The following is a 10,695-nucleotide window of genomic DNA, read 5'->3' as shown; positions in this document are numbered from 1 at the left end:
GCATGTGCCATTTAATAACAGTGCATGAAGACATTAGACAAAAGCTACAATTTTAAAAACGAACATTATAATTATAATTACAAAGAACATTATAATTGATGATACCTTTGAGCTCATAGGTTTATTAATCAACATAGCAATGTTTCTTGAACGTACCTGCCAACCATTCATTTGCAAAACATTTTCAACCAATCATTTTTAACAGCCAACCTTCGCCCTAATCTTAAAATAGGCAATAAGGATAATTACTAATACTCATATTAATCAAGTCGGGTTATAACAGAAAGCTAGAGATAGATTAGGTAGAATAGAAGATCATTAAACAGTCATGTAAATCATTTTTTAATGATCGCATCTATTTTGAGAGACACAGGCCGACTTCACGAGGAGTGTCTCAGAAGTCCTTCTACATGTAAGCAGAGGAACAGCCACACTAACAAGGTGGTTTCTATGTTGTGTGTTTTGTTACCTTAAATTACCAAAAATTGAAAACACTGGCAGTAAACAAGTTTTATTTTTCTGAAGGAGACACAATGATTTTTTTGAGACTGCTCAAGATAAAAATATTGAACTTCTCACTGTGAGTCAGCCCAACACAGTTATCTTGAAACGCTGTCAACTTTGAATCAACATCCAGCAGCATGAGACTGAGATAAAGACATTCTCAACTTTTTTCAACTTCTTTTATTATTGTTTTATGATTTCCCAACGTTGTGGCCACAAGCCTCAACAGCCACAACCGGCTGACCAGACTGCCGGTCGCCACACCTTGAGGCAACACACCCACAGGACATGGTTAATGCCTCAAAATATTGAAAACATCATTTCACATTCATGTGTTACATAAACAAATATTTCACCGGCCAAAAGAATGCATCGACTATACAGTTCAATTCAGAGGGAGTTGCAGTCAAATGATTAAAAGAGCATTGAAAAGCATGAGAGTTTCTTTCTGTTCTTTCTGATACTTTATTTTTCCACTTCCATGAAATTATTTACGCGGACACATTATGTCATGCAGCCTGTAAGGGACCTATTTTTCCGTATCTTTGTAGTGAAATGTTCACAGTAAGTTTTCAAAGTGTGTTACGTCAATTTTCCCTAATTACCTCCAACAAGGAGATTATGTTTTCACCCCTGTCTGTTTGTCTGTTGTTTTGTGTTTTTTATTTGTGAGCAAAATTACAGAAAACTCCCTCACGGTTGTCCATGAAACTTGGAGGGAAGATGTAGTAGTGGTCAGGAAAGAACCCCATAAAATCTGTTGTGGATCCAGATTAGAGGGTGGGTCTCCCCCCCCCACACTATTTTTAACCTTGCCAAAATATTGGCATTTTTCAACATTTTCCCAGAGAATAATTCACATTTAGGGAACTGATTACTGCGAGTGTGTGAACTTTGGTGCAGCTTGATTGAATTTAAGGGGACTGTTGGGCCTTGGAGGAGGTATGTGCTCTACTTGGTCCCATTAACATGTTAATGATTAGGTTTAAGCACTTGGTTAAGGTCAGAGAAAAGATTATGATCTTCGTTAAATAGAAAGAGATTCAACCCCTGATTTGAGGCATGACTGATCTTTTTAACTATAGTCTAAATTTAACAGCACATGGAATACACAGCGCTAGCCCCATGCAGTCACTAGTGTAATAGCTCTGTGCTTTATGCTCCCTCACTGCGGCTTCATTAGCTCAATTTTTGTTTGTAGCTTTTGGGGGTGAGTTGTTGGTGTACACACAACTAGACTAAACACATACAGTAAGAAAAAGGCCCACATACACTCAGACTTTGGGAGCTGCGACTCTCATGCAAGCATGACGGCCTGCTTAGTCACAGGCCTGCAGGCTGCGGTCTGGGGGGACTCTGTGTTTTGTTTCAATCATCAAAGCTATTGGGTTTAGGGTCTCCTCTCCCTGCCTATCACTCAGCAACACTCATGGCCACTCGGACCCTGAAATTTTACTCCGGGCTGCTGAGAGGAGCGGGAGCGGTGGGGCTGAAGAAACGTCTCCCTGGCTTTGCTTCGCTCCGCCGGGGGTCACTTTGCCATTCTTCTGTTACACAAAAGACTTCTTCAAGTGCCTTTGTGACAATGGCCTTTAGATCACTGAAGCGTAATGATTGCTGGTTAACGTGAATGCACTCTGTATTAATTGAGCCAGAATTAATATGAAGTTTTTAGCGTTTTTTTACGAGTTGGCATGGAAACTTGCTGGTAGCGTCTTCTAACCATGTCCATGTTGTTCTTTTTTTCTTTGCCTAGCAGACATTATTGTGAAGAGTAAGTGTAAGTAAGGGACGGACTGGGTCCCATTCTCAGTTAATGAGCAAAACCTCTCACTTTCAACCCCTAAGAACTAACATCATGTCACTCGCAAGCTCCTCGTAATGAACGTGCACAAACCACACATCCACAATAGCAGTGAAGCATGATCTCCCAAGACAAGCCTTTAACTTAGCACAAAGGAATGTCAGATGTGCTGACACAAAAGATCTCTCTTTTTTTTCTCCTCGGTGATTTACATAAAGCATAAAGCACCGAGGGAGATGAGACATTCAGGCATCTGCACACCACATTAAAAGGCATTCAGGGTTTCTGATTAGGTCGGAGTGAAGAGCATTATCAACTGAAAATAATTAAAGCGAGGTTTGGAGCCTATGGTTTCCAGGCTGTTTTTGTTTAGCCATCGTCATAAACAGAGTTAGCTGTGTCTGTCAGTGAATTAAGAAAACACTGGGCCCCTTCTGCTGCGCCGACCTTGATTCACGGATCCTGTGAGACTTGCCAGCGGTTCGCTCTCTTTCAGCACGAGTCGACTCGGCCAGTGACAGACAGGCACCTTCATGTCAAAACACTGTCTGCCTCTGCCAGTCTATAGCCAGCCCCCAGACAGCACGCACGCAGCGAGGCGCAGTTTCATTGTCGCATACTCAACCAAACAACACAATCTGCTGCATGAAAACATATGCAATGCATTAAAAGAGCAATACGTCTCATCAGTGTAAAGCAGCAAAGCGGCCAAGCCCGTTCAACAGTCATATTTTAATTCTGTTTTAATGGTTTGTGACGCTGCTCCATGCACCGTCCTCTGTGGAATCTACAGCCCCCATCTTTTAGCCTCTCTGTCCAAAACTACTTTCACTTTAGACTTTAATCCGTGCTATTTGAAACCTTGAGTCCTTCTATTAACATGCGCGGCCTTGTCACGTTATGCCGATCATTATCTTTGCTTATCAACGGTTTAATAAGATTTTTTTTTCTCTGTGTCTCCGTGCTAAAAGGAACACTTTGCTTTGGTGTTTTGGATCATTTAATGCGGAGTAACCACGAGAGGACAGAACCAGGCAGAGATGCCAGGTTGTTGCAAACCGACACCTCTTCAAAGGGCCGCGAGTCTGCCAACCATGCAGAGGTATCCTCTTTCTGACCTCAGTTCAGAAGGCAAGACTTGTTCTCACACTCAAAGCTGATTTGATGCTTAGCCTGACAGTGCTATAGATAAATAAATAATAACATGTTTTAGGCTTTTAAACATGTTAAAGTGTCTAAACATATCTTAATTCTATAAAGAGCAGGATACTATCAAAATTTGCAGCTCTTCACTTTTGTCTTTTTTTTGTACCTGTGTATCATAAGAGCCAAATCTATGCAGCGTTTTTTTTTTCTGTCTGAGTGTCTATTTCTTCCCACTTCAACCACTGGAATGCCCTGAGGTACAGGAAGGAGGAAATTATGAGCCTGGATATTCCCATTTCTCACTTTTCGTGTTTTCTTGGATGCATCGCTGTTGTGCACAGAGTTTCCCCTCCTTTATGTGCTAAAGGAAACCAAATCACGTGTTCAGTTGAAGACAAAATGGAGGATTTCTTTTGGATAAAGAAGAGTTGAACAGGTAACAAGATAGAAGAATGTGGGTTATGTTTTCATGCAGATTGTTTTTGCCCAGTTTCTGCTGTGTATCCAGTTCTATTAACCTCTAATCACTACTTTAAGGACATGCCTTTTGGACTGAACGTGTGTATCATTAAATCACTGAAACCTTTGACTCCTCTAAAGTTTAGCTCAGCCAATAAGAAAGCAGCGGCGAGAACACTGCAGCAATGTAATGCTCCATATTGTCTAACCAGTTATTTTCTCATAAACCAACAAAACACGCAGCATTCAGAGTTCAATCCAACGAGCATAACCGATAATTAGAAAAAGTATTACACAGTATGTTGTCTGTATGACACCCATTCACATACATTGCCTACAAGCTATTTGTCATTATGCTGTGTGGAAAATATTGCTCCCACTGACAGTTTTATGACCACTTCACACAGCATATCGAGAGTCATGGCCAAGAAAAAAAAAGAGATGGCAATAAAACGCTCCTGTTGCCTATTAAACCATAGTGAAATTTAACCATACTGGGGTTTACCATTGATCATGTGTCACTGCTGAGACAGACTGAACAGAAGCGTGACATTTTCTTTGTTTGTCTGAAAAAGATGTAATTTGTCCAGAATGCATCAGGACATGGGAACAACATATAAAGTTAAAGTCTGCCGGCTCAAGTTTAAAAGAAAAACGGTCACATGTTCGTGCTGCGGCTTCTAGAGCTTGGCCGAGGCTGTGTATTATTCAGCTGCAAGTGTGTTTAATAGCTCAATTCTCCACACGCAAAATAAAAGGAAATTAAAAAGAAAAATGTGATTTACACAGTGTGTCAGATCTTTTTAAAAAAGCAGCACATTCACAAGTGGGCTCATTAGTTCAACATTAACAGGTAGTTGACATGCTCCAGTGAGGTGGACCCTTCCAATATTCAGCTTGGCCATGTGTCTTGTGAGTGGTCTGTTCCCACATGTTTCCATGCTCTCTGTGACTGCTCCACTTCTCCTGCAGCGCAGTCACACACACGTCCACAAACAAACTGAATCTCGTCCTTCCCTTGTTAGTTGACACTGTATAATCTAATTGTCAGTATGTTGACTCACTAAATGTTGGCATTGGGTCCGAGCCCAGCACCGAATACGACAAGAAATCAGTTTATTGTGATATCAAATTAACTATGCACACTTGGAGTGTATTTTAATTTATTACTGTGAGGAAAAGTGTAAGGTAAACATTCTGACATGTCTCGTCTATCGAATTTAAATCTCAAAGTGTTTTTTTTTTTTACACTTCCTACCTCCAAATACTAGTTTTCAATGTTATATTGTGGACATCCAGTTTCCTGAAATAACATTGTGGCTTTCAAAAACAACATCAATTCAAACTGCTTCATTTGAGAGTGAGACGATTGAACATGAAAACATACATCAACCCCCGAAGGCCTGGTCTATCTCAAGACCTAGTGCTGGTGTGTGATCATACATTCTGTATGTGTGGGAGAGCCGGTGGATTGTGTTTACTTTAGAGGAAAGTGAAATGCCAGGGTCGCCTATATTAGAACTGACAGGCCCATTTGGAAGCAATCATCAAACATGTCATGGAAAAACTGTTATGTCATGGTGCGAGGGACGTCAGGACTTTGCCAGCATCAATATTTTCTTTCAAGGCTGGCAATGCACGTCTTCCTATGGACTCGTTCTAGTTCCTCTCGACAAGACTGCAGGTAGTTTCTTTCTGAGAGTTTGCCATGAGAAGAATAACCGTCTCTCTCTCTCTGTACTCTGATCCCGGGTTCCATGGGATCGACAAACAAAACGAGAGGAAGAGTTTTATCAGCGTCACCTCCTCCAGATAGGAAGTTCAGGTAATTAGCCGCACTCACCTCAAGCGAGGGCCAATATCCTGTTTGAAGAGAGCACTGTTCTAACCCACTGATCCTGAGGCCAACACACAAACACACAGGCCCTCCTCACTTTGGGAGACCACCTCGGACGGTGTGAGGGGCAGGGGATCTAATCTTCCTGCCTGAATAGCTTGCATCCTCCCACCTGAGACATTGTGTCGTTGATCAATGATTTAAGCTGTAAACATTCCTTCTGCATTCCAGTTTTTTTTCTCTCAGGTTGCCTTTCTCACCGCAGGGACCAATCTAATCAAACACAGATTTGACTCTCCACAGCTATGACATATTACGCACTCACGCACAAATCACTTAATCACATGATCACAAGGGTCAGCAGCAGAGACCTGGTGTTGTTAACCAGGTGGAAATGCTACGCTGGTGAGTAGTAGGCTACTAGCCTAAGCAGGGATAATCTGATTTGTTTCACTGACTGCAGCCCTCTGGCCTCCACCTCTCCCCAGAGGATCATACACCCCCCCCGGCCATTAAAGATGTGCGAGGACACACACACACACAGACTGATGATCCTTTCCCAGCTTCTTAACCTGACACATGTGCGCCTGCTCAGTCGTTTCTTGGGATGCGATTGATGTGAAAAGTAACCAAATGCCTGTAGCTCGTCAGTGTGGCCAACGTACGCAGCATCACTTTAGGCAGAAAAAAACATGTAAGAAAGACAACTAGAATAAACATGACATAAATGAGTCACCCACAGCATCACCACAGCAATTAGGCACAGTTTGAACCAATGAAAATCAAAACCCATGTCTTCAACCTAACCCACTGTAATCCAATTTATACTCAACCTCCACACAACAGCTGGACTGCCTGTGCACTAACCGCAGGGAGGTACTTACCACATACACACTCCGACATCAAAATACCATCACCTCACAGGACAGGCTCTCGAATAACTGTTGAAAGTAACAAAGTGGCCACCTTTAACAGTGGAAAATAATATTTATCTGAGTGACGATTGCCGATACCATCTGTAACACTTTCTGTAAAAGCCGCTCCCATAAACACACCGTGTAAACAATGTGATGCTTTTAAATGGGCCGAACACTGAAGCACAGAGAGATCCTCCCTCTTTGGCTCTGTAGTGGTTTCGCTCACACGCAGATAGTCTAACTTTGCTGTGTAAATTCATTAACTCGCCATATTTCTTTCTGCTTACACGTCTCTGGCTTTATGGCTATTTAGCTGTTGATCGTCAATGGCGCCACCACAGCACCACATAGCTGAACTGCACAAGGCCATGCTCATCCACTGTAAACCTGAAGTGATTGTGTTTACATTCTTTCAATCACTTTGTGATAGAAAGAGACAAATTGCTCGAAGTACTCAGATGCTTTACTTCAGTAAAAGTAGCAAGGCTGCATTGTAAATGATATTCCTACATTGTATTAAAAAAAAAAAAATTATTCCGTAGAAATTTTGCTTTTAAAATCCTTCATAGGTGAAAGTACTTAAATATTATCTGCTAAATTGGCTTATAGTTATAAAACTTTGTTTTGCAGAAAATAATCCCCTGTGACTGTTATGTTGTATAAAGTACATCATTTATATTGATTCATCAATATAGCATTTTCCAGACATGTTCTCTCCGGAGAATGTTTACACAATTGGGTCCGGACTTTCTCTGGAAATTGCGTTTCACATGTGAACAATACAGATCCTCGGGTCAGACCTCCTGCTGCTTTCTCATATGTGCTCACTCGGACATTATCCAGAGTTTTTACCAGGGTGCTGGCAGGAGAAACTCTGGAGAATGTCTGGAGCCTCTGACTCAGAAAATTGCGTTCTCACATACAGCCCGTCCACAGTTATTCGGAGTTCAGTGCATGCCTGAAAGCAGCTCATGTAAGCACCATTTACCTGCTGTAGTCGGTGGAGTTCAAGCAAGCTTTAACTTCTGTACTCAGTTAGGTAGTTTATACCAGTGGTTCCCAACTTAGTGTGTGTGCAGTTTTCACATCACACATGTAAGTTAAATATTATCAATATCAAATTGTCTACATGATCAACTAGAAAGGTTTAAGTTGAGCACAGAGAAACTATCTCTGAGGCAGATACATTTGAAAACAGACTTTTTAATATCAATCTTTGCGGACACGTCATTCTGCACAGTAATGGACAAACATGGAGATGGAGCAGCAATAAGCAAACCACAAATCTGTGAAGTGGAGGCAGACTTGCTCCCCATTGCCTTCACAATCAACAGTCTCTGAGCATAAACAAGTAGAGGAATACTCGTGTAGCCCCAGATGACCCGTCACAGTCTTGTGGTGTCAAGTAGCCACCATAGCCCTGATGTGTTAGCACATTTCTGAAGAGGTGTGGCAGCTGACGTACACGTAACTTCCACCGAGAGTAAATCCACCTGTATTCTGTCACACGGTGCCTAACACTCTGTTATGTTGTATGAAGTCCTTATTAAAGCAACACATACAAGAATGCAGGGGGATATTATTCTGTTCTGAACCAGACAGTAATGACATTAAAATAATGGGATGAAATTTAGAATAGATGGCTGGTACTTCTAAATCTTTTTAGGAGAGAGTGCGCCACAGATTTGAGTAAAGGTAGGGGGGAAGGGAGCGCTCACTAATCCACCACATTCTTGTTAGGGGTCCGAGTCTGAATTCAGGCAGGCTTCAATGCCATGCACTGGGAAAGCAGGGGTTGCAAAAGGCTGAGGTAATTGGATTGGAATACGGCATTGGGTGTCAGACAACAAAAGATATCCATCTCTCTCATGGCCGTTCAGCTCTTTTGTTGGCGGCTGGAATTTATTTGGTCATTCACTCCACTCTTCCAAGCCCGACGAGGACAGAAGAACAGGAGCAGGCCACCAGGACCGGCTCAGACTGGTGGTCTTGCATGTGGGCAGTTGGAGTCAGAGTGCCTGTGCAATCTGTGTGTGAGAATGTGTGAACCATGGATCCCCCAAAGCCCAGGGGTCATTTGTGTGATCATTACCATAATCACATTAAGGCTGCAGGAGATTAGCACCATGGCCTCAGAGGAGAAACCCTGTCTGTACTCCATGACAACTATAGACCATGCTTATAGGCAACAGAGAACACGCTGCTTGGATACCTATTAGCTGTGCGATTAGCATGGAAGGTGGCAGTCAAGTAGTAGAGATGCAGACAGAAAGGAGACATCGTTTTATTTGCCTAAATACTCTGTTTTCTGAAAAGGTAACATGTTTTCGTTTCACAGCGAAAGGGACAGGATGTCTTTATTAAAGTATATACTTTTAAATATGTATAAACATTTTTGGAATGTTTCTTTACAAAATTAATAAAATACATTTTGAAGTTGAAACTAACTGCAACATCAAACATTTTCCATCAAACCCAAAAGCCTGATGTCAAAGTGATTGTTCCCTCAATTAGAACGATCCAATTGGTTCACTTATCTCATGGTTGCTTTTCAATGAACTTCAGTATCACGACTGCTCCCCCCCTCAGTCATCATCCCAACACAAGCATCACCTCTGGGCAGGTCAAGAGGTCACGGGAGACGGGAGCGTCTCACCCACACCCCCTCACCCCAAACCATCTAAAATCTCTATTTTGGCTTTTGCCATCAAGGCAAAAAAAAGAGAAATGCTCCCTAAGGTTAAAAACGTCTCCAATTAACCCTAATTACACAGAGAGAGCAATTCAGCGAGCCCTGTAACCTGAGATGTCTATCAGTTCAGCGACTGAGGCGGGCGGGGAGGAAGCCGTACCTTTCATCTTGAAGTTCAACCACAGGAAACGTGACGTCTGAATATTGACAGCGGGGATTTAAGACGGTGGAAGTTGCACACAGAAACGTCCCTGTTTGACTGTGAATGCATACAAGCCAACCAAGCAACCTTCAACTACACCTGTTAAACTCTTTCCAGCCCGATACTGGAGGATGTTTGGGACTATCTCTGCAGAAGTTACGTCTTTGTGTCTCTGAGGCATCCAAACTAAAGATAAGATAACCTTTGCAGCCTCAGGGGGAAAAAAAGTCAGCTAGACCTTAGCTACTTGAACAGTTTCCACAAAAATAGTAAAGAAAAGGCCTCACTGCTTATCAGGTGGAAAAACACATACAGGTGAGATGTGTGACACCCTCATAAATGGCTATAAAGTGTGATGGTGAAATGTTGTGCAGTTACTCATTGATAACACTCCTCTTTCTGCAATGCCGCGGTTCCCAACTGTGTTTCCTTGATTGTGACCCATTGAATGACCTGTGTAATTGGTCCACACAAATCACTAACCACAGGGGCGCGGGGTGGTTTGTGGGTCGGGGGTGGGCGGAGGTTCTCATCTTCTCATGGTAGTCACTGATCCACTTCACAGATTACCTTCTCGCAGCGATACACCTGGTCGCAGTTGCCCTCCGACACCATAGGGATGGGGGAAGAACGTCCCTCAGCAGTCTGTCAGTCTGGTCCGCAACGGCCTCACTCACACTATTATGTATTAATCATAAAACTGGAGGTTGATTGTTGGAAGCAGAATTACACTGCAAGCCATTTGGAATGTGGGACATTCCTCAAGTAGGCATAAAACTTTCCGGGCTGCCACTCTGGGGCACTGTTGTGTGCACTCCTGACACCATCATGTTGTTAACTTGCACACTCAAAGATTCCATCTGAATTTCACAAGATCAAAATGTAAATGTATCTAATCAGAAGAAAAAAAACAACATGCTGGAAATGTGTGGCTGTTGAATATTTACGCCTCTGGAATCCAATGCTCTTTCTCCAAGGCTTTCATTACATGTTGAAAGATGTCTATCATACCGTGCATTTAACAAAATGCCCTTGACTCAGCTACTGGCCTTGATGCAAGCTCATTTTTATTATCCGAGGTGATTTAGTACGTTACCCCTTTGGCACAAATGTAGACGAGAATAAAAGCTGAAG

Source organism: Hippoglossus stenolepis, chromosome 12 (assembly GCF_022539355.2).
Source record: "Hippoglossus stenolepis isolate QCI-W04-F060 chromosome 12, HSTE1.2, whole genome shotgun sequence".
NCBI classification, from domain to species: Eukaryota; Metazoa; Chordata; class Actinopteri; order Pleuronectiformes; family Pleuronectidae; genus Hippoglossus; species Hippoglossus stenolepis.
The sequence above is the reverse complement of the archived record's forward strand: the minus strand, read 5'-3'. Positions refer to the sequence as shown.